Here is a 26,208-nt window from a genome sequence, read left to right on the forward strand (position 1 = left end):
TATATGTTCATTGAAAATTCATACATTTAAGTTCTTTTTTTTTCCATTTTATTTATTTTTTCAGCGTAATAGTATTCATTCTTTTTGCACAACACCCAGTGCTCCATGCAAAACGTGCCCTCCCCATTACCCACCACCTGTTCCCCCAACCTCCCACCCCTAACCCTTCAAAACCCTCAGGTTGCCCCAACCTCCCACCCCTGACCCTTCAAAACCCTCAGGTTGTTTTTCAGAGTCCATAGTCTCTTATGGTTCGCCTCCCCTCCCCACTGTCCATAGCCCCCTCCCCCTCTCCCAATCCCACCTCCCCCCAGCAACCCCCAGTTTGTTTTGTGAGATTAAGAGTCATTTATGGTTTGTCTCCCTCCCAATCCCATCTTGTTTCATTTATTCTTCTCCTATCCCCCTACCCCCCCATGTTGCTTCTCCATGTCCTCATATCAGGGAGATCATATGATAGTTGTCTTTCTCCGATTGACTTATTTCACTAAGCATGATACGCTCTAGTTCCATCCACGTCGTCGCAAATGGCAAGAATTCTTTTCTTTTGATGGCTGCATAGTATTCCATTGTGAATATATACCACATCTTCTTTATCCATTCATCTCTTGATGGACATCTAGGTTCTTTCCATAGTCTGGCTATTGTAGACATTGCTGCTATAAACATTCGGGTACACGTGCCCCTTCGGATCACTATGTTTGTATCTTCAGGGTAAATACCCAGTAGTGCAATTGCTGGGTCATAGGGTAGTTCTATTTTCAACATTTTGAGGAACCTCCATGCTGTTTTCCAGAGTGGTTGGACCAGCTTGCATTCCCACCAACAGTGGAGGAGGGTTCCCCTTTCTCCACATCCTCTCCAGCATCTGTCATTTCCTGACTTGTTCATTTTAGCCATTCTGACTGGTGTGAGGTGATATCTCATTGTGGTTTTGATTTCTATTTCCCTGATGCCGAGTGACGTGGAGCACTTTTTCATGTGTCTGTTGGCCATCTGGATGTCTTCTTTGCAGAAATGTCTGTTCATGTCCTCTGCCCATTTCTTGATTGGATTGTTTGTTCTTTGGGTGTTGAGTTTGATAAGTTCCTTATAGATTTTGGATACTAGCCATTTATCTGACATGTCGTTTGCAAATATCTTCTCCCATTCTGTCAGTTGTCTTTTGGTTTTGTTAACTGTTTCCTTTGCTGTGCAAAAGCTTTTGATCTTGATGAAATCCCAATAGTTCGTTTTTGCCCTTGCTTCCCTTGCCTTTGCCATTGTTCCTAGGAAGATGTTGCTATAGCTGAGGTCGAAGAGGTTGCTGCCTGCATTCTCCTCAAGGATTTTGATGGATTCCTTTCTCACATTGAGGTCCTTCATCCATTTGGATTCTATTTTCGTGTGTGGTGTAAGGAAGTGGTCCAATTTCATTTTTCTGCATGTGGCTGTCCAATTTTCCCAGCACCATTTATTGAAGAGGCTGTCTTTTTTCCATTGAATATTTTTTCCTGTTTTGTCGAAGATTATTTGACCATAGAGTTGAGGGTCCATATCTGGGCTCTCCACTCTGTTCCACTGGTCTATGTGTCTGTTTTTATGCCCGTACCACACTGTCTTGGTGATCACAGTTTTGTAGTAAAGCTTGAAATCGGGTAACGTGATGCCGCCAGTTTTGTTTTTGTTTTTCAACATTTCCTTAGCAATTCGGGGTCTCTTCTGGCTCCATACAAATTTTAGGATTATTTGCTCCACCTCTTTGAAAAATATTGGTGGAATTTTGATCGGAATGGCATTAAAAGTATAGATTGCTCTAGGCAGTATAGACATTTTAACAATGTTTATTCTTCCAATCCAAGAGCATGGAACAGTGTTCCATCTTTTTGTGTCTTCTTCAATTTCTTTCATGAGTGTTCTGTTTTTGATTGCACCTCATTAATAGCTTTTTTGATTTCAACTTGGTTAGATTTTAGTTCTTTAATTTCTCCAGAAAGGGCTTTAATATCTCCAGAGAGGGTTTCTCTAATATCTTCCATGCCTTTTTCGAGCCCGGCTAGAATGTTCAGAATCGTCATTCTGAACTCTTGATCTGACATATTACCAATGTCTGTGTTGATTAGGTCCCTAGCCTTCGGTACTGTCTCTTGTTCTTTTGTTTGTGGTGATTTTTTCCGCCTTGTCATTTTGTCCAGATAAGAGGATATGAGGGAGCAAATAAACTACTAAAAGGGTGGCAAAGACCCCAGAAAAATGCGCTGTAACCAAATCAGAAGAGACCCCTAATTGTGGGGGGGAGAAAGGGGATAAAAACAGGTTCTGAAAAAAAAAAGAAAAAAAAAGGAAAATAAAAAGAAAAAAATTAAAAAAATAAAACAAATAAAAAAATATAAAAAAGAAAGAAAAAATATATATATTTAGATGAACTAGTCAAAAAACGTTAAAAAAGAAAAGGGTAAAAGTTTTAGAAAAATTTAGCAGAAGAAGAAAGAAGAAAAAAGAAAAAAAAATTGAAAAAAGAAAAAAAAAAAATTGAAGTAGCCGCAAGACTAAAGAATCATGGGGAGAAAGCCATGAGTTCCGTGCTTTGCTTTCTCCTCCTCTGGAATTGCTCTGCTGATTTCGGAATGAACCTGCTTTCTCCTTGATAGATGAACTTCGTCCTGGCTGGATATTTTGTTGATCTTCTGGGGGAGGGGCCTGTTGTAGTGACCTCAAGTGTCTTTGCCTGAGGTGGGATTGCACCGCCCTTACCGGCGGCCGGACTAAGTAATCGGCTCGGATTCGCTTTTGGGAGCTTCTGTTCCCTGAACGCTTTCCGTAGAGTTCCGGAGGACGGGAATGAAAATGGCGGCCTCCCAGTCTCCGGCCCGGAGGAGCCGAGAGCCTGGGGCCCCACTCCTCAGTGCGCCCCCAGAGGACAGCACCCAATCACTCCCGTATCCCCAGCCTCTAGCCGCGCTCCGAGCTCACCCAGCCCGCGACCAGTTCAAGGTAACCCCGAGCTGAGAGTTCAGTCCTCGGCTCTGTCTCTGCAGCCGGCTTCTCCGTTCTAATACCTGCAAGCTCTCCGACACTCCGACACCCCCGATCCTTCTGTGACCCTGCGGGGCCTGGGGCCACGCTGGCCCCGCGTGGGCTTCTCCCCGGTTTAGCCCCTGGAGCAATGTCCCTCAGTGGAACAGACTTTTAAAAGTCCTGATTTTGTGCTCTGTTCCTCTGCCGCTTGCTGAGCCGGCCCCTCCCCCCGCGGTCTATCTTCCCGTCGTTTTAGATTCACTTCTCCGCCAGTCCTACCTTTCAGAGAGTGGTTGATTTTCTGTTTCTAGAGTTGCTGTTCTTCTTCTCTTCGATCTCCCGTTGGATTTGTAGGTGTTTGCAATGTTTAGATAAGCTATCGAGCTGATCTCCTGCTACCTGATGTAGTCTCAGGCTGCTACTTCTCCTCCACCTTGACTCCTTCCCCCGGTTTTTCTACTTTTTATTATTTTTTTTTGATGACTAAGAAAGAGAGAAAGCAGGTGAAAAAAGATCAAAGATCAGATTTGAGAGCCTTCTTAGAGTTCCAGGTTTAATTGGGCAGGAACCATTGGAACTGGTTTCCAGTCACATAATTAAATATCTCTGGGCCCCTCATCCCCTAATAGGTATACCGATGTCATCATGAGGGATCCACCTTCATGAACGTATTCAAATGCAATTACTTCTCAAAGACTCAATCTCTAAATTATATCATATTGAGGGATTTAGGGCTCCAACATATGAATTTTAGGGTACACAAGCGTTTAGTCATAGTGTCAGCTTTATTATAATAAATGTACTACTTTTTAATAATAAATGTAGTACTTCAAATGTAGTCTCAGGTGATCAGTGTGGTTGAAAAGTTGCTGACTTGTATAATGTCATGTCAACACAACAGTTCCATAAAGAGTTATTAGAGGGCACCTGGGTGGCTCAGTGGGTTAAAGCCTCTGCTTTCAGCTCAGGTCATGATCCCAGGGTCCTGGGATCGAGCCCCACATTGGGCTCTCTGCTCAGTGGGGAGCCTGCTTCCCTTCCTCTCTCTCTGCCTACCTCTCTGCCTACTTGTGATCTCTGTCTGTCAAATAAATAAATAAAAAGTCTTTTAAAAAAAGAGTTATTACAGGGTAGAAACATGTTGACTAGATGATTTTGAACTACTTAACATGTTTAAATGGATTGATATGTCACTTTGAACATTATTTAATCTAATTCTACAAATATTGGGTGCTTTCCTTGCCTCAGGCATACACCTTTGAATAAGACCTATGTACATTCCAGTTGATAAGGAGCCTACATCTAATCTTATGATGCATTCTGAATCCAAATAAGGCTTATTATTCTGATTTAAAAATGTGTACATAACATACATTTATTCAATATTTAAATGTTCATTTAATTACATTATAAAATATGTATATCACCTTTCAAAAGTCTATATGTATAGACTTATTTAATCAGAAAGTGGATTTTGCTCTTCTTTGAAGCTTAATTTTTTTTAAAAGATTTTATTTATTTACTTAACAGGCAGAGATCACAAGTAGGCAGAGAAGCAGGCAGAGAGAGAGAGGAAGAAGCAGGCTCCCTGTTGAGTAGAGAGCCCGATGCTGCGCTAGATCCCAGAACCCTGGGATCCTGACCTGAGCCGAAAGCAGAGACTTTAATCCACTGAGACACCCAGGCACCCCATGAAGCTTAATTTTAATACGATATGTATTCAAGTTATACACAGATATATTTCATAGTCTACATAATTCTGCTGGAAATCCTAGGCTTAAAACTTTTGTCATGCTGTATTCCACTTACCTCAGTAATTATACAACCCCATATGAGATAAACACGATGAATATACATTAAATATCTTCCTGTGGCCTTCTTTTTTATTTTATTGCTTTGTAATGTAATATGAAGTGATCCTGTTCTTTCAATAAGCTGGTTTGCATTCAACATCAAGCTTACTCATTCCCCCGGATACCGTTAAGTATACTGTTGGACAACTGGGCTAATGGTTGGAAATCAAAATCTGGGTGTACCGTCTATGTATCCATGCATGAAAACGATGGTGTGTAATAGAACATCCCTGGGTCCAGGGATCCCTTTGCCCTGACTGATTGGGGAGAATATCTTATTAACCTAGGAAGTTCAGGCAAATGATTTCTCTGTGAGCAAGGAGCAGAGAAAGAAAAGCAAAACCATAGGAAAACTTTGGAACAAGAAAACATTGATCTAATGAAGTGAATAATAGTTTTAACATGAACAAGTCATGGCAGCATCTGTTCTGCTGGCATGCTTGATTACAAGAACTGTGGTGAAATATGACAACTACAGGATTTTTGTTGCATTTCCTATAACGGGAACTCTCCAAAATATTGTACGAGATGGCCTCACATGATCAATCAAATGGTAATGTCGAAGAATAGCTCTTTTCTCCTCTTCCTTTAGCTTGTTGAAATCTGTCTGGCCATCTGTGGCCTAATTAGGAAAGTTCCGTCTCAAAGTGATACATCCCTGAAAACCATGCAGCTTTGATGTTTTTTTTTGTTTTTTTTTTCCCTTTTTATTTATTTTTTTTTCAGCGTAACAGTATTCATTCTTTTTGCACAACACCCAGTGCTCCATGCAAAACGTGCCCTCCCCATCACCCACCACCTGTTCCCCCAACCTCCCACCCCTGACCCTTCAAAACCCTCAGGTTGTTTTTCAGAGTCCATAGTCTCTTATGGTTCGCCTCCCCTCCCCAATGTCCATAGCCCGCTCCCCCTCTCCCAATCCCACCTCCCCGCAGCAACCCCCAGTTTGTTTTGTGAGATTAAGAGTCATTTATGGTTTGTCTCCCTCCCAATCCCATCTTGTTTCATTTATTCTTCTCCTATCCCCCTACCCCCCCATCAGGGAAATACAAATCAAAACCACAATGAGATGATGTTTTAATGAACAAACCCATGAGTAGCTCACAAACCTCTCTGTTCTGGGACCTTCACTCCTCACATGTAGGTGCCCAGTGAATGCATGACCAGCTACCTGCCAGGTGACTAACTAACAAATACAAATCTGTGCAAAAATCTCTTGATTTCCGTTATATACCTAGGATGTAATACCAGAAAAAAAAAATCACAAGAAAAGAGTAATTTAAAAAAATACTTTGGAAAAACAAGAGTTAGCTAATCTTTAACATCCTGGAACTTCTTTTTGTCTCTTGATATCAAGCAATTGATAAGAAAAACAATCTCATATTGATTTCTGAGATTGGACAGTAATGCATTAAAGTGAAAAGCCTCTCATTTTCTGATAATGACTTAGTGTCCTAGTTGTGGTATAAGTGAAAGTTGACCTGTTGACTAAATACCCCCTAATAGCAGGGACTGAGTACTTCAGCCTGTGTTATCCTAATCTGGGTATAGCTTATGACTCAAAAACACTTAAAACTGTGAGGAGATGCCATTGCATTTTAAGACAAAACAGATTGCCTAATCAATGTTAAGAGGTTTTGAGAGAGAGAAGTCTAAGATTTGATTTTGGATTATTGGATTGTCTAGTTCTCATGATGCAGCATACAGATTCATCAAAATCACTGGCCACTGAGGAGGAACAGTCACAGCCTTCCACGTGCACTACTTTATTGCTATCTTTCACATTTGGAGGATGTAGCTATTGATGTTAACATACTTGCGTGGCCTGAAAATGTCCACAGTGTATTGGATTTTTTTAAAATAATGGAATCTATTAATCTCATTTTTATTTATTTCTAATTCCAAGAAGGATGGATTCAATTAAAATACTGCACTGGAAAATGAACTTATTTTTGTGTATAGTTGGGAAAGGAACGACTTTGTAGCATCTCCATTTATTTGTCAATAGATGCAACTTCATTGTCTTTATTTCAGTTATCTCAACAAATCGTATATTTTTAATTTTATTTTTAGGGATTATATAATTATTTCATTTCCCATTACAAAGCAGTATTAATGGAAAAGTGTTAATGGAAACTTGAATCATCTAAAGTATCCAGAATTTCAAAATAATAAATCTGTTATTTACTGAGAATAATAGTCTTGCAGTTTTAATAAAGTTACTTTATTTTTCTATTGTAATCATTCAGCCTTCTTCTTTGCATGCTAGAAAGGGAGACAAATGTTAACTAAGCCAAGAATGTGGATTTTCAAAGATGCCTTCTATTTGGTTCTATGTGTAGGCTCATTTCTTGCCTTGTTAATAATATCAAGAAACAGAACTGAACTAATTTTTAGTTGTGTGTCTTTGTATTAGTTTTTTTTTCCTTTTTCTTCTATTTGCTTATACATTACTGTATGTTTTAGTAAACATTGTTCTTCCAAGTCAGGACATGCAGGGGATCTTGTCATTTGCAGTAACATGGAAACACCTAGAGGATATATGCTAAGTGAAATTAGTCAGACAGAGAAAGACAGATACCATATGATCTCACTTGTGCATGGAAAGTAAAAAAAAGTAAAACAAAGGAACAAACAAAATGAAAACACTCATAGCTACAGAGAACAATCTGGTGTTTGCCAGAGGAGAGGATGGTAGGGAGAGAGTCAAACAGGGAGTGGGGACTAAAAGGTACAAACATTCAGTAATAAATAAGACAGGGTTCTGAAATATACAACATGGGGAATACAGTTAATATTATAACAACTTTGGTGACAGATGGTACCTAGATTTATCATGGTGATTATTGCATAATGTTGAATCACTGTATTGTACATGTGGAACCAATACAATATGTCAACTATGCTTCAATTTAAAGAATACATAAAGGTTATATTTGCTTTGGAAGTCTTATGGAGGTTAAGGTTAATGGGCCTAGGTCCTTTTATCATTGTCTAGAGTTTGTTTTTCTCTTCATTGCTGCCCCCATTTTTCTCTGGACTTCCATCCAGAGAAATAGACCTAATATCATATAGTCAGTTTCTGTACTATTCAAGTAACAGATGATGGGCATCCTGTATCTATTCTGTTACTAAAACATCTTTTTCACATAGATTGATCTTTGAGACTAGGATTCTTTTTTTTAAGGTTTTATTTATTTGAGAGAGGGAGAAAGAGAGAGAGAGAGAACCTGAGACAGGAGAAGGTCAGAGGGAGAAGCACACTCCCTGCTGAACAGGGAGCGTGATGCCTGACTTAATCCTGAGACTCCAGGATCATGACCTGAGCCGAAGGCAGTTGCTGAACAAACAGAGCCACCCAGGTGCTCTGAGACTAGAATTCTCTGCTTATTTCACCATCATTGATTGCTAAGTCATTCCATATTTTACCTATAAAAAAGTTTTACTGCTATATTGTCAATTCTAAGTATTCTTAAACATCAGTATAGTATATAGAAAAGGTCCTTTCCATAAAGAGACAAATTACATACAAAAGTGTGTTTGGGGAGCACCTGGGTGGCTCAGTGGATTAAGCCTCTGCCTTCGGCTCAGGTCATGATCTCAGGGTCCTGGGGTCAAGCCTCGCATCGGCCTCGCATGAGGCTCTCTGCTCAGCAGAGTGATCACCTACTTGTGATCTGTCTGTCAAATAAATAAATTTTTTTTAAAGTGTGTTCGGTTATTTTATAAAGGTTTTACAACAGTGTTTTACGATTGAGTCACAACTCAGTGTTCTCTTGCATGCACACACATACATATACACTGTGTATGGATTATTTCATTTTGCCTACATGATAGCATTACCTACAGTGGCCTTTGTTTGTTTTGCTTTTATTTTCTTCTATAAATCTCAAATTACTCTTTAGTATCTATTTAGGAGCTATCAATTTTTATCCCTTCCATAGACAAAATCTGTTTTTATCCTCTGCAGGGAACATTCTTTCCCCTTCTTATTCTCCTCTGACAGTTCTCTAGTCCATTCTGTTTCTTACTTATTCAGAAGACTTACATGATTTGGTTTTTTTTTTCTTTCTTCAAATTTCAACCATCTCTTCCTCTGTCTACTCTCTTTCTGGCCAACTTGGCTCTTGGCTTACTGAGGGAACTGGGGCTGTCACCAACTTCCAGGAACTCTCATCATCATGTTTAGCACCTATCTCAGATTAAACTGAATGTACTATTGTTGAATTGTTCATGCTGTTCTGGAAGGCCCCTCCCTCCAAATGTCTTCTAGAACCTATCTTCCTTCCTCAAGAATAGTGGTCTAGCAATTATTATTCTGTCCCCCATTATAATAGACAAGTGCAGTACAATGCAATGTTACTTCTTAAAAATCAAGATATATTTACTGTGGAGGATGATTTAAGATATGTTTTCAAGGTAGAGGAATATGCATGCTCTATATATGATAGATGATGCACATGCCATATAGTAAAATTCTGTATTACGTGTTACAGACATTCTTTAGTAGTAGATACGTGATAACTCTTCATAAGTGGCTTCAAGAAGGTAAGACTTTATCTGGAAATTTATGAATGGAACAATTTGAATATACGAAGAAAGTATTAGAGAAGCCATTCCAGACAGGAGACCGAACATGAGCAAATGAGCAAATGTGCAGAAGTGCAAATGAACATGGTATAATCAGGGTTTGGAAAGGAAGCCTGAGTAGAGTAGAGGCTTCACGAAAGAGCTCAGAAAGAGACATGATAAAGGAAGACTGGATGCTGCTTCATGATGCCCTTGAATTCCAGGATGTGTTCAACAGAGATGATAGTAGAATGTCCACATGAAAAAATCTACTGATGAATTTTGTATTTTTTGAACTGAGATTTTATAATAGGATATACATAGACTAATGTTTCTTTTGATTTCCTGTTTAGTTCCTTCCAAACTGAGTTCACATGTCCTATTTCAGGATCAATGGAGAATATTTACCTTGGGGCATTGATGCCACCTATTGGCAAACGGGGGTAGAAGCTTGAGCACATCAAAGTTACTCCCTCATTGAGCTGTCTGAAGAACAGACTTGGTTGGCATAGAAGGTTTTCCCTGTGAACAGGTCCAGAGTCCAGCTGGGTTTACATATCAGTCTACCTGAGCTTCAGGGGCCCAGGATGAGACAGCAGGCCACATGAGAAGGGACTAGGTCTTTTAAAAGAGGAGGTTGATGGTTGCCATTTCGTGTGATGACAGGGCAGAGACTTGGAAATCATTATTTACCTAAGAAACCATGTCCCTTACCTCTCTGACTCTGTCACTAGCATAGTAATCTCATAGTATAGAGCACTGATGTCTACTAGAACTTTTTCTGATGATGAAAATATTCTATGATATGTGTGGCCATTGAGCCTTGGAAATGTGGCTAATGAAACATTTCAGTTTTTTAATTTGAATCTGAATTGTCCCACATGGCTAGTGGTTATGGAATAGTATATGGCAACTATAGAATCAAACTAGCTTTCAGTGAGCATGTATCATGTGCCTGACCTAATCTAAGAACTTCACATATACTAACTCACTTAGTCCCCATGAGAATCATAAGGAGCAGGCATTTTTCTTTTCCTTTCCTAGTATAGAAATGAGAGAACTGGGGCAGAGAGGCTTAGCATAGGGAGGAAGTGACAAATGTGGGATTTAAACCTCGGCGCTATATCCATTTAGCTTAAACAACTGTGTTGTCTCATATTTAAACCTTACATTAATCTTGTACTCCTTTTCTTGCTCACATTCATTTTTGTATGTTATTACCATAAAGAGAAACTATTGTACGCATAAAATAGATCAGCCATTCCTCTTGAGGCTTTATATGTTCTAAGATTCATGCAGAAGTTGCCATCTGGTACCCACCAGGAAAAATCTGGTCACAAAGCTATTGTGATCACAATAATACTTGAAATAAAATCAAATTTCATTTTTTATGAATAGTATTTCTTCATTTTCCACAGATCCCACCAATCCATTTGGTTTTATAGATATTTCCTTAGACATTTGCATCCTTTCCCTGTCAGACTTTTAAGTTTGCTATTCCAGATGTAGGACCACATAACTCATCTATTGTTTTTTCCTTCCTCAAAGTAACTTTTGTTTTCATTTTGGCTGTCTTGATATGGCGATGATGATAGCATTCGTCATGTTTAGGCTTACGTGATTTTTAGTCTCTGAATTTCAGTGAAAAGATTTTTTTTTCCCAGTAGACCTAGCAAAGGTCCATGATTAATCCTGATGGGCCCTGATTTAGTCATGTGATCACCTTCTCTGGACCACAACACCGGAGATGAACCCAAACCATGTTTTGAACTGTATCCTTGATAATGTTGTCCTTTTTACCTGAAATACAGTGACAAGGTACTTATCAGTCTAAGAGGTTTATTAGTAAATAAACTGTCGACCATTCATTGTAAGCTTCAAAAGCTCCATTCCTAAAAAATGTTACAGCCCCTACTTGAAATTAATGTTCCTTACCTTTTAAACTAGTAGGATATTCTATTAAAATCTCTTTCATGTGTGCTAGATCTAAAAAAAGTTTTATATATTTGCTCTCTTTCCCCTATATTTCCAGGCATATGTAAATAGCAATAATTCTAATGTAATGCTACATAATATAGATAGGCTAACTGAATTAAATATTTGCATTCCTTTTTCATTTTTTTAAAATTTTATTTATTTGACAGAGAGAGAGAGAGAGATCACAAGGAGGCAGAGCAGCAGGGAGAGAGAGAGGGGGAAGCAGGCTCCCCGCTGAGCAGGGAGCCCGATGTAGGGCTTGATCCCAGGACCCTGGATTCATGACCCAAGCCGAAAGCAGAGGCCTAACCCACTGAGCCACCCAGGTGCCCCATGATCACAGCTTTGTATAACTAGCTTTAAGTCAGGCATTGCGATGTCCCCAACTTTGGTTCTCTTGTTCAGCGATCCCCTGGCTATTTGGGGTAGGTCCTTTCTGGCTACATGCAAATTTTAGGATTATTTGTTTTAGGGCTGTGAATAATTTTGAGGGTATTTTGATAGGGATTGTGTTGAATAGGTAGAGTGCTCTGGACAACATAGGCATTTTTACGGTGTTTATTCTTCCAATCCAGGAGCATGGAATGTTTTTCCATTTCTTTGCATTTTCCTACAAGTCCTTCCTCGGTGTTCTGTAGTTTACAGTAGAGATCATTTACCTCTTTGGTTAGGTTTATTCCTAGGCATCTTATGGGTTTGGGTGCTATGGTTAATGGAATTGACACCTTCATTTCTCTTTCAACATTCACATTGTTAGTGTTTAGAGAAGCCAGAGATTTCTGGGCTTTGATTTTGGAATCCTGCACATTGCTGAATTGCTGTATGAGTTCAAGTAATTTAGGGGTGGAGGCTTTTGGGGTTTTCACAAAAAGTATATTGTCATATGTCGAGAGAGACAGTTTGACTTCTTCTATGACAACTTGAATCCCTTTTATTTGTTATTGTTGTCCAAATGCTGAAGCTAGAACTTCTAATGCTATGTTCAAGAAAAGTGGTGAGAGTGGGCATCCCTGTCCTGTTCCTGACCTTAAGGGAAAAGCTGTCAGTTTTTCCTCATTGAGAATAATGTTTGCTGTGGGCTCTTCATAGATGGTTTTTATAATATATGTTCCCTCTATCCCTATATTTTGAGGAGGTTTAAACATGAAAGGATGTTGTAATTTGCCAAATGTTTTTTTTCTGCATCAAATGAGAGGATGATATGGTCCTCGTCTTTCTTTTGTTTATATGACCTATCACATCAATTGATTTGTGAATGTTGAACCTGCCTTATATCCCAGGAATAAACCTCACCTGGTGATGTTGAACAACACTTTCAATGTACCTTGGAATCCTGCTGGCTTGTATATTGTTGAATAATTTGGTATTAGTGCTCACTAGGGTTCTTCATCTGTAATTCTCCTTTCTCTTGGGGTCTTTGTCTGCTTGGAAATCAAGGTAATGCTCGAGCTCAGAAAATGAGTTTGGAAGCTTTCCTTTCAGTTGCTTTTTTTTTTTTTTTTTTTGGAAATAGCTTCTGTAGAATAGGAATGATTTATTCTTAAAATGTTTGGTAGAATTCCCCTGGGAAGGTATTGGGCCCTGGACTCTTGTTTTGTGGGGAGGTTTTTGGTTCCTGATTCAGTTTCCTTGCTGGTAATTGGTTTGTTCAGATTGCCTTTTTCTTCCTGTTTCAGACTTGGTAGATTACAAGCTTCTAGGAATGCATCTCTTTCTTCCAGATGGCCTAATTTGTTGGCATATACTTGCTGATAATATGTTCTAACAGTTCCATTTCTTTTGCATTGGTCATGATCTCTCCCATATCCTTCCTGATTTTATTAACTTAGGTTCTTTATCTTCTGTTTTGGCTACATCTGGCCAGAGGTTTATTGATCTCCTTAATTCATTCTGAGAACCAGCTGCTAGATTTATTGGTGGGCTCTGCTGTTCTACTAGTGTCTTATTTCATTGATTTCTGCTCTAATCTTTATTCTTTCGCTTGGTTTCAGCTCTATTTGCTATGCTATTTCCAGGGCTCAGTTTAGCTTGTGCATGTGAGAATTTTCTAAGTTTTTGAGAGAGCCTCAGATGGCTACATAATTCCCTCTAAAGACCAGCTTTTCAGTATCCCATAGTTTCTGAAGCAGTGTGTTTTCATTTTCATTAGTTTCAATGACTTGTTTAAGTTCTTCTTTAATTTCCTGGTTGGCACAATCATTCCTTGGCAGGATGATCTTTGACCTTCAAATGTTTGAATTCCTTCCAAAATTCCTCTTCTGATCGGGCTCCAGTTTCAAAGCATTATTGTCTGAAAAAATGCAGGGGAAAAATCTCAGAATTTTGTTACTGGTTTAGACCTGATTTGTTACGCAGTATGTCATTTATTTATTTATTTATTATGTATTTATTAATATTTGAGTGTGTTATGTAAGTCACCAAACAGTGCAGCATTAATTTTTGATGTAGAGTTCTTAGATTCATGGTTTAAATATAACAACCAGTGTTCCATTCAGTACATGACCTCCTTAACAACCACCACCAGCCTCAACAATCTCCCCAACCCCTTTCCCTCTAAAACCCTCTGCTTCTTTAGTTTTACATTTTGTTGTGGTTCTCTCCCTTTGCAGTTCCCCCACCATCTTTTTCCCCTTCCTACTCCTAATGTGCTCCATGTGATTCCTTCCATCCCAAAGTAAGTGAAACCATATGATAATTGACTTTCTCATTGCCTGACTTCAAGGTTTATGACAAAGCCATGATCAACCAGTATGTGATCTGTTTTGGAGAAAGTTACGTTTGTACTTGATAACAGTGGCATTCTATGGTTTTATGACTGAATATTCTGTTTATAACTTTGAAGTCCAAGTCTTCTAAGGTGTCATTCAAAGCTCTTTTTTCTTTTTGAAAAATCTTCTCCTTAGGTGATCTATTTCTGTGAGTGGCGTGTTGAGATCTCTACCTATTCATGTATCATTATTAATAGGATTCTTTATTTTGATTTAAAGTTGGCTTATGTAGTTGGCTGCACCCATGTTGGGGGCATAAGATATTTACAGCTGCTAGATTTTGTTGTTGGATAGACCCTTGAGGTATGCTATTGTATCCCTCTACAGCTCTTACTACAGTCTTTGGTTTAAAATCTAACTTGTCTGATATGAGAATTGCTACATTCTTTTGAGGTCCTTCGGAATGAAGAATAGTTCTCCATCTCCTCACTTTCAGTCTGGAGATGTCTTTAGGTTCAAAATGAATGTCTTCTATACAGCATATGGATGGATCCTGTCTTCTTCTTTAAATCGGAAACACTATGACATTTCATGGGAGCATGTCCTGTTCGTGTTTTCAGTAACTATTGAGAGATCGGACTTTCTTACCATCATGTTGCCTGTGAAGTCCCTGTTTTTAGAGATTGCTTCTGTAAATGTCTGGTCTGTATTACTCTTCGAGTCTTTCTTCGTTCATAGAATCCCCATTAACATTTCTTGCAGGGCTGGTTTGTTGTTCAGATATTCTTTCAGTTTCTATGAGTCCTGGAAGGTCCTTGTCTCTCCGTCCATTCTGAATGGCAGCCTTGATGGATAACATAGTTTTGGTTGCATGTTCTTCTCCTATAGTACCTTGAATAAGCCTTGCCAGCCCTTTCTGACTTGTCAGGTTTCTGTGGATGGGTCTGATGTTTTTCTAATGTTCCTCACACTGTACATAATACATCTCTTCTCTCTAGCAGCTATCAAGATAGTTTCTTTGGCTCTAATATTTGCAGGTTTCACTATTATATGCCAGAATGTTGGTCTATTTTTATTGATCTTTAGAGGGGACCCCTTTGCCTCATGGAGAGGAGTACTTGTTTCCTTCCCCAACAAGAAAAATAGAGAAATGGGGACAGAAAATTTATCTGTGAGTGGGGCATCTGGGTGGTGCCGTGTTTTAAGCCTTTGCATTTGGCCCAAGTCATGATCTCCGGGTCCTGGGATCAAGCCCTGCATTGGGCTCTCTGATTGGCAGGGAGCCTGCTTCCCCCTCCCCCACTGCCTGCCTTTTTCTCTACTTGTGATCTCTCTCTCTGGGAAATAAATAAGTAAAATCCTAAAAAAGATAATTATTTGAGGAAATGATGGCTGAAAAATGCCTTAACCTGAGGAAGGAAGCAGACATCCAAAGAAAGGAGCCACATAAAACTCTCCAAAAAATAAAATATTACTACTAATAATAGCAATTGAAAAAATTAACAAAACCAGCTAACACCAATACATACTGCAATACAATTTGCAAAATTTAGTGATAATAAAAAAAGACTTAAAAAAGAAAAAAAAGGGGGGCGCCTGGGTGGCTCAGTGAGTTAAAGCCTCTGCCTTCGGCTCAGGTCATGATCCCGGGGTCCTGGGATCCAGCCCCGTGTGGGGCTCTCTGCTTAGCAGGGAGCATGCTTCCCCGTCTCTCTCTGCCTACTTGTGATCTCTCTCTGTCAAAATAAAATCTTAAAAAAAAAAAAAGAAAAAAAGTCTTAACATCAGAAACACAGAAATTCTTAAATTACAAGGAAAGATCCATAAGGCAAGCTGCAGATTTCTCAAAAGGAACTTGGCAAGGCGGAAGGAAGAAGCATGATACATTCAAAGTGATGAATGGGAAAAATCTGACGTCAAAAATATTGTACCCAGCAAGCATATTTTTCAGAATAGAAGGAAAGATTATTTCCCAGACAACTAAAGCTGTAAGAGTTCATCGCCACTAATGCAGCTGTGCAGAAAATATTAAAGGAGACTTCCTGAACAGAAGGGAAAGACCAGAATGAAAGACATAAAAGAACAGACAAAATCTCCAGATACAATGACAAAACAACTAATAAAATGGCACTAAATACATATCTATCAATAAATAGTCTGCATGTAAATAAACTAGGGAGTCAGAATGGAAAAAAATAAAAATAAACCAAAAAATAAGCCCTCCAATATTGTGTCTTGAAGAGACTAATTTTAGACCTGAAGACACTTACTGGTCAAAAGTGGGAGCATGGGAAATTATTTATTATGCAAATTGATGTCAAAGTATAGCCAGAGTAGCAATATTTACATCTGGCATACTAGACTTTAAAACCAAGACTGTAACAAGAGACAAAGAAGTCACTATATGCTCTAAATGGGACACCACCACAAGAATATCAAACAGTTTTAAATATTTATACACCCAATATGGAAGCACCCAAATATATATAACAAAGAATAATAAACATAAAGGAACTCATTGATAATAATAAAATAATAATATAGGACTTTAATAAAGCACCACTTATATCAATGGAGAGATCATCTAAAGAGAAAATCAACATGAAAAATAGGACTTTGAAGGACACATTGGTCCAGAAGGACTTAACAGATAAATTTAGAAGATTCTATGCTAAAATAGGAAAATACATGTTTGTTCTTTTTAAGTACATGTGATATATCTGGTAGCTCAAATATTAGGATACATATCAGGCCTCAAAAAGTACAAAAAGATTGATACCATACTGTGCATATGTTCTGAACACAATGCTATGAAAATTGAAATGAACCACAAGGAAAAAAAAATGGAAAGACCACAAATACTAGAAGGTTAGACAACATGCTATTAGACAATGAATGGATAAATGAAATCAGAGGAGAAATTAAAAAAAAAATACATGGAAACAAATGAAAATGAAAACACAAGGGTCCAAAACAATTGATATGTAGCCTATAATGGTCCTAAGAGGGAAATAAATAGGAATGCAGATTAACTTAAGAAGCAAGAAAATGTTCAGATAAACAACCTAAACTTACACCTAAAGGAGTTTGAAAATTAAACCTAAAGCCAGCAGAAGGAAGGTGGTGATAAGTATTAGAACAAAAATAAATTTTAAAAAACCTAAAAAATAATAATCAATACTACAGATCAATAAAAGCAGGAGTTGGTTCTTTGGGAAAATTAATGAAATTAATAAACCCCTAATCAAACGTAACAAATAAAAGAAGAAAACACCCCCCCAAAAAGACACAAATGAGAGAGGAGTAAAACTTATCTACAAAAATACAAGTATAAGAGAATATTATGGAAAATTATATGTCAACAAACTGGATAACTTGGGAGAAATGGTAAGCTATTAGGACCATATGAATAACCAAAATTGAAACAGAAAGAAATATAATGCTGGAACAGACTGATACCAGGAAGGAAATTGAGTCAGCAATCACAAGGCTCCCAACAACAACAACAACAAAATGTCCAGGTCCAAATGGCTTCACAGATGAATTCTACCATATGTAAAGAAGAGTTAATACCTATTCTACTGAAACTATTCCAGAAAAATACAGCAGTAAGGAAAGCTTCGAAATTCATTCTATGAGGCCACCATTATTACCCTGATACCAAAACTCAATAAAGACAGCACTAAAAAAGATAACTGGAGGCAATATCCTCATAGAGGTGGATGCAGAAATTCTCAGGAAAATACTGAATCCAACACTACATTCAAAGAACCATTCACTACAACAAAGTGGAATTCATTCTTGCATTGCAAGGTTGGATCAATATTTGCAACTCAATGAACATGATACACTACATTAATAAACACAAGGATGAGGACTATATGAGTCTTTAAATAAATGTAGAAAATGTTATTGACAAAGTACAACATGAACATAATATACCACATTAATAAACACAAGGACAAGAACCATATGTATCTTTCAATGTAGAAATCTTAATTGGCAAAGTATGACATCCACCAATGATAAAACATACTCAACAAACTAGATTTAGAGGGAAAACACTGCAACATAATATATCTCATATATGAAAATCCACAACTAATACCATACTCAAGGGAGAACAAGTTAGAGCTTTTTTTTTTTTTTTTCCCTATGATCAGAAACAAGAGAGCGATGCCCATGCCCCCACTGTTATTTAACATAGTATTGCAAGTCTTACCCACAGCAACCAGAAAACACAAAGAAACACAAGGCATCCAAATAGTGAAAGAAGAAGTAAAATTTTCAATGTTGGCACAAGACATAGTACTCTATGTAGAATACCCAAAAGGCGCCACCAAAAAATTGCTGGAAATGATACACAACTTCAGTAAAGAAACAGGATACAAAAATCAACATATAGCAAAATTTGCATTTGTATATACATCAATAGTGAAGCAACAGCAAGGTAAATCAAGGAACAAGTCCCATTTACAATTACATCAGAAACATTAAGATACCTAAAAATACATGTTACCCAAAGAGGTAAAAGACCTGTACTATGAAAAGTATAAAATGCTGGTGAAAGAAGTTGAAGATGGCAAAAAGAAACAGAAAAACATTTCATGCTCATGGATTAGAAGAACAAATATAATTAAAATATCTAAATCATCCAAAGTAATCTACAAATTTAATGCAATCCCTATCAAAATATGCCAGAAGTTTTTCATAGAGATAGAATAAACATCCTAAAATTTGTATGGAGCCACAGAAGACCATGAATAGTAAAGCAAACTTGAAAAGAAAAGCCCTGGGGTTCTAATGCATGCTAAGATTCAGGATATTGTATTGTGTACTTGAAAGTTGCTAAGAGAGTATACCTTCCATGTTCTCAACAATAAAAAAACTGTTGAAATTTTGTGAAAATTCCGTGAAAAGAAAAAAAGAAAATTAAGGACAGAGAGTTACCACGTTCCAGACTTCCAGTTATTTTACAAATTGTAGTGATGAAGACCGTGTGTATAGTACTGGCACAGAAACAGGCACATAGATCAAAGGAACATAATAGAAACCCAGAAACGAACCCAAAACTATATAGTCAGCTGATCTTTGACAAAGCAGGAAAGAATACCCAGTGGGGGGGTGGTGGTCGCAGGCAGTATTTCAATAAATGTGGTTGGGAAACTGGAAAGTAACATGAAAAAGAACGAAACTGGACAACTTCCATACACCATAGACAAAAATGAATTCAAAACCGATTAAAGACCTTTATGTGACACAGGAAACTATAGAAGTCCTAGAAGAATACAAGGCAGTAATCTCTTTGATGTCAGACTTAGCAACATCTTACATACCTATGTCTCCTAAGGCAAGGGATACAAAGGCAAAAGTAAATAATTGGCATTTCATTAAAACAAAAAGGTTCTGCACAACTAAGGAAACAATCAACAATAGTAAAAGCAAACTATGGAATTGGAGGACATCATTGAAAATGACTTATTTGATGAAGAGTTAGTATCCAAAAATATAATGAACTTATAAACCTGAATACCCGTTAAAGAATAACTTACTTAAAAATGGGCAGACTTACCCCCGCCCCAAGGAAGACATCCAGAGGGCCAATAGACATGAAAAGATGCTCGACATCACTCATCATTAGGGAAACACAAATGAAAATCAAGATGAGATGTCCCCTCAGGAATCTGAAAAATACATATTTGGTTCCGTACTAAACTGACTCTTAATACATCCCTGCAAACTTGTAAATAAATTATAAGAACTCCTTTCCAATCTTGCCCTGGTACCATATTGAACTATTAGTGACTTATATTACAATAGTCAAGTCTCTGCGGACTTTCCCAGGTGAGCACACACATAAGAGAAGTCTAACCTTTACTCTCTAGGAAATGAAGAACTGCCACATCCAAAACGCTTCGGCTGGAGCCCATTGAAAATGTTTTCATTGGCCTGGCAGTGTGCAAGTATTCAGGACAGGTGCCAGCACAAATTCCAAGTAACTCCTTCCCTGAGACAAGGAATGATAATGACACAGGTAAGGTAGCCTGATAACGGGTACCTCAGCACTGGGCTGGTTACATAGAGTTGATCCGACTACAGGCCCCACCCACTAATGAAAGCTTCTCAGGGGACAATGCGGGGAAATTGCCCTGTAGTTTGGTGTTACTTCATCTCTGAGAAATGTCTCATATATGTCAATTCAAGCCCAAGGAAGACCCACACTTGGCCACTAACAACAGAGGGACCAAACAGTGCCCACAACTGGAAAGGGATCCAATTCAGACAACTGAATCCGAAAGGACAACTGGTTTAGCCACAACACCAGGTGCACACAACACACACAGGGGACACGTCTGAAGCATCAGCTGATGGTGAAATGGCCAAATTGCACTTCAAGACAGGACAGAAGCTCTTTTTTTATAAGGCCACTAATTGCAAGAAGAGGAGACATAGATGACAGTCTTAACACGCAGAAAGAGACACAGAGAATTGAGCAAAATGAGAAGACAAAGAAATACATCCCGAATGAAAATCAGAAAAGAACCAGCCAGACACCACAATGAATGAAACAAGGTCAACTAATATGCCTGATAAATAAGTTAAAGTAGTGATCATATTGATATTCATGACCCTTGAGAGAAGAGTAGAGGATATCAGTAAGATCCTCAACAAACAGAGAGAGAAACAGATAAAGAGGAATTACTTAGTGATAAAGAACACAATAAATGAAATTTAAAATACAATAGATGTAATAAATAGCGGGCAAGAGGAAGCAGAAAAATGAATCAAATGACCTGGAGGACAGAAGAATAGAAATTAAACTGAGCAGCTGAGAGTAAAAAATACAAAATGACAACAGACTTAGGGGCTCCTGGGTGGCTCCGTCCAGTAAGCATTCAAATCTTGATTTCATCTCAGGTCCTAATCTCAGAGTCCTGGGATCAAGCTCCAAGTTGGGTTCCCTGCTCAGTGAGGAATCTGCTTCTCTCCTTCTTCCTCCTTTTGTCCCTCCCCTGCTTGCCCTCTCTCTCTCTGTCTCTCTCTTTCTCTCTCTCAGACTCTCTCAAATAAAACTTTAAAAAATAAAAAAATTTAAAAAATTTAAAAAACCACAATTGAATAGACTTGGGGGGCACCTGGGTGGCTCAGTGGGTTAAGCCTCTGCCTTCGGCTCAGGTCATGATCCCAGGGTCCTGGGATCCAGCCCCACATCGGGCTCTCTGCTCAGCCGGGAGCCTGCTTCCCCTTCTCTCTCTCTGCCTGCCTCTCTGCCTACTTGTGATCTCTGTATGTCAAATAAATAAATAAAATCTTAAAAAAAAAAGAATAGACTTAGGGATCTCAGCAATATAAAGTGTAATAACGTCTTCATTTTGGGGAACTCAGAAGAACATAAAGAAGTGGCAGAAAATGTATTTGATGAAATAATGGGTAACAATTTCCAAAATAAGGGGAAGGAAACAAATCCAGATGCAGGAGACACAGAAAGCATCCAACAAAATCATCTGCAAAAAGTCCACTTTAAGATATATGTATTAAAATGGGAAAAATACTAAAAAATAATTCATAATTAATTAAAATGTCAAAAAGTAGTGATAGAGACCTTTAAACACAATAAGCACTGGGTGTTGTATATGTAAGTGATGATGCACTAAATCATATTAATGAAATCGATATTACATTGTACATTAACCAACTAAAATTTAGGCAAAAATTTGAAGCAAACCATAAATAAGTAGAACAAATAAATAAATAAATAGCAGTAAGAAGAAAGAAAGCAGTTACATACAGGAGACACCGCATCAGGCTATCAGCTAATATTTCAGCAGAAAAATTGTCCAGAGGGGAATGGCCCAATATATTCAAAGAGCAGAAAGGAGGAAATATATAGCCAAGATTACTGTAACCATGAAGGGTATCACTGAGATTATAAGGAGAGATAAATAGTTCCCAGACATGCAAATTTAAAGGAATCAGTGACCCCTGAAATAACCCTACTGAATGGGAATGAAAAAGTGTAATTAAAAGTGAGAAAATCAGAAAGCACAAAGACATGAAAAAATAAGTGTATTTCAAAATATCAGTCAGCAGTCACAGAAAATTAAAGGATATAAAACATGACCCCATACAACTAACCTGTAAGTGGAATGGAAGTAAAAATGTATTTACCTGCATTACCTCACCTTCATATGGACTGTTATATGCTGAACAAGTTAGAGAAAAAAAATGGTAACCACATATAAAAGACAATAATCGATATGCCAAATATAAAGAAAATGAATTCACTGAAGAAAGCCAGCAAACTGTGAAAAGAGCAAAAGAAAAAGATAAGACAAGGTGCCAGTTTCCCAGGGAAACAAAAAGATAACTATAAAATCATCATAAATACCCCAGAAATAGATCCAAGGACTGAGAAAACAAACTCCATGTCTGAAAGGACAGAAGAAACATCAGACGGTGTTTGGTGGAGAAGTGGATTCTGGCTGAAAGGGAGGAGCAGGACCTATGATCATAAAAAAAGGTGAGAGAGGACTCACAGGATAACTCATAGAAATATTTTCCCCACGGGTCTGGCTTACAAAATGAGACAGACTGAATATCTTGATTTCTTTTAACCAGGGAGACGTACTGCCTGGAGTTTTAAACGTCAGTGGTCTTGGCTGGGATGGAGCCTTGAGAGCACTGGGCTGCCCCTCGAAGGAAGGAAGGCAAACAGCCTAGGACAAACAGACTGAGAGGCAACATTCACAGAGATGACTCTCCAGGAACAAAGGAGACAGCTGACACCACTCCCATATCAACAGAGAGCACCAGCAGGAAGCAGTGCAGCCCCAAAACAGGCTGCCTAACTTGCTTACACCAAGCTCCATACCCTTGTGTTCTACGTTGCTGCCCATCTCTGTCATGCTTTTCTCAGTTCCAGCATCATTGCCCCTCAAGCAGAAAACAAGCACACATGCCCCACACCATGTTTCTTTACAAGAGAGCTCCTCAGGTCCTCAGTTTTTAAAGAAGTGGTTTCAGTTCTCATCTCACGAGTGGACAAGAGCACACCTAGTTAAAACTCACCACATTCAGGGGTACCTGGGTGGCTCGGTGGGTTGAGTCTCTGGTCATGATCAGCTCAGCTCAGGTCATGATCTCAACAGTCCTGGGATTGACCCCACATCCAGCTCTCTGCTCAGCAGGGAGCCTGCTTCCCCCTCTCTCTCTGCCTGCTGCTCTGTCTACTTGTGATCTCTCACTCTCTGTCAAATCAAATAAAAAAAAAAAACAAAAACAAAAACCTTCAAAACAAAACAACTCACCACATTCAGGCTCAGTAACAAACACTGCCCACAGCAGACAAGGAGCTCCTCTGGATGACTGGTGGGAAGGATGGATCAGCCAAAACAAAAGAGCAGAGTTCGCGAAGCACACAACTATTTAGAATAGCACCAAAAACTATGATACAAACAGGAATAACCTTAACTGACAGGGTGAAATACCTGTACTCTGAAAACTACAAAACACAGATGAATGAAATTGAAGAAAATGCAAAGAAGTGGAAAGATAATTCCATGCTCATTGTTAGGAAGCACTGCAATTCATTTTTCTTTCTCAAGTTTTTATTGAAATTCTAGTTACTTAACATATAGTATAATATTGGTTTTAAGAGTAGAATTTATTTATTTTTAAAGAGTTTATTTATTTATTTAACAGCGAGAGATACCACAAGTAGGTGAAGAGGCAGACAGAGAGAGAGGAGGAAGTAGGCTCCCTGCCGAGCAGAGCCCAATGCGGGCTCGATCCCAGGACCCCCGGATCATGACCTGAGCTGAAGGCAGAGGCTTTAACCCACTGAGCCACCCAGGCGCCCCAAGAGTAGAATTTATTAATTCATCCATTATATTTTACACCCAGTGCTCATCCCAACAAGCACCCTCCTAATAACCCATTATACACTTAGCACATGTCCTGTCCACCTCCTCTCCAGAAACCCTCAGTATGTTCTCTATAGTTGAGTCTCTCTCTCTCTTTTTTTTTCCCATTTTATTTATTTTTTCAGTGTAACAGTATTCATTCTTTTTGCACAACACCCAGTGCTCCATGCAAAACGTGCCCTCCCCATTACCCACCACCTGTTCCCCCAACCTCCCACCCCTGACCCTTCAAAACCCTCAGGTTGCCCCAACCTCCCACCCCTGACCCTTCAAAACCCTCAGGTTGTTTTTCAGAGTCCATAGTCTCTTATGGTTCGCCTCCCCTCCCCACTGTCCATAGCCCCCTCCCCCTCTCCCAATCCCACCTCCCCCCAGCAACCCCCAGTTTGTTTTGTGAGATTAAGAGTCATTTATGGTTTGTCTCCCTCCCAATCACTTTTTGCAAGGTATTTCAGATGTGCTTTTTGTTTTGATTTGTTTTGTTTTTAACATTCAATTGCCAGTATATAGTACATCATTAGTATCAGATGTAGTGTTCAATGATTCACTAGCTGTTTATAACACCCAGTGCTCATCCCATCATCTGCCTCCTTCACACCCTAACCTCCTTAACTTCCAGTCACCCCAGGCCCTAACTGATCCCCTCTGCAACCTTTAGTCTGTTTCCTGGAGTCCAGAGTCTCCCATGGTTTGTCCCTCTCTCTGATTCCTTCCCATTCAGTTTCCCTCCCTTCCCTTATGGTCCTCTGAGATATTTCTTACATTCCAGATATGAGTGAAACCATATGATAATTGTCTTTCTCTACTTGATTTATTGCACCAAACGTTATCCCCTCCATTTCCATCTATGGCGATGCAAATGCTGGGTATTCGTCCTTTGTGATGGCTGAGTAATATTCCATTTTCTATATGGGTCACGTCTTTATCTATTCTTCTCTTAAAGGAAATCTTGGCTCCTTCCAGATTTTGGCTGTTGTGGACATTGCTGCTGTGAACATGGGGGAGCATGTGCCCTTCCTACTCATTACATCTATATCTTTGGGGTGAACAGCTAGTAAGTAGTACAGTGGATGTGTTATGGGATACCTCCACTTTTTTTTTTAAAGATTTTATTTATTTATTTGACAGAGAGAGAGATCACAAGTAGGCAGAGAGGCAGGTAGAGAGAGAGGAGGAAGCAGGCTCCCTGCGGAGCAGAGAGCCTGATGCGGGGCTCGATTCCAGGACCCCGAGATCATGACCTGAGCCGAAGGCAGCGGCTTAATCCACTGAGCCACCCAGGTGCCCCGATACCTCCACTTTTAATGTCTTGAGGAACCTCCAAACTGTTTTCTAGACTGGCTGCCCAAGCTTGAATCCAAACAACAGTGTAAGAGGGTTCTCCTTGCTCCATGTCCTCTCCAAAACTTGTTTCCTGTCTTGTTAATTTTAGCCATTCTAGCTGGTGTAAGGTGGTATCTCATTGTGTTTTGATTTGAATTTCCCAGATGGCTAGTGATGTGGAGCATTTTTTCATGTGCCTATTACCATTTTTATGTCTCCTTTGAAGAAGTGTCTGATCATGTCTTCCGCCTGTTTCTTGATTGGATTATGCGTTTTCTGGGGTTGAGTTTAATATGTTCTTTATGGATCTTGGATATAAGCCCCTTATCAATTATTTCATTTACAAATATCCTCTCCCAATCCTTGGATTGCCTTTTAGTTGTGTTGATTGTTCCCTATGCTGTGCAAAAGCTTTTTATCTTGAGAAACAGTAGTTCGGTTTTGCTTTTGTTTTCCTTGCCTTTACAGATGTGTGTTGCAAGAAGTTGCTGTGGCTGAGGTTGAAGAGGTTGCTGCCTGGGTTCTCCTCTAGGATTTTGAAGGATTCCAATCTCACCTTGAGGTATTTCATCCATTTTGAATTTATTGTTTCATATGGTGTAGGAGAATAGACCAGTCTCATCCTTCTCTATGTGACTGTACAATTTTTCCAGCACCATTTATTGAAGACCCTGTCTTTTTTCCATTGCATATTCTTTCCTTTAATGAAGATTAGTTGATCATAGACATGAAGGTCCATGTCTGGTCTGTATTCTGTTCCATTGAGTGATGAGTCTGTTTTTGTGTCACTACCATGCTGTCTTGGTGATCACAGCTGTGTAAACTAGCTTGAAGTCAGGCATTGTGATTCAGGGTCTT

The sequence above is a fragment of the Meles meles genome, chromosome 3 (assembly GCF_922984935.1).
Source record: "Meles meles chromosome 3, mMelMel3.1 paternal haplotype, whole genome shotgun sequence".
Classification (NCBI taxonomy): Eukaryota; Metazoa; Chordata; class Mammalia; order Carnivora; family Mustelidae; genus Meles; species Meles meles.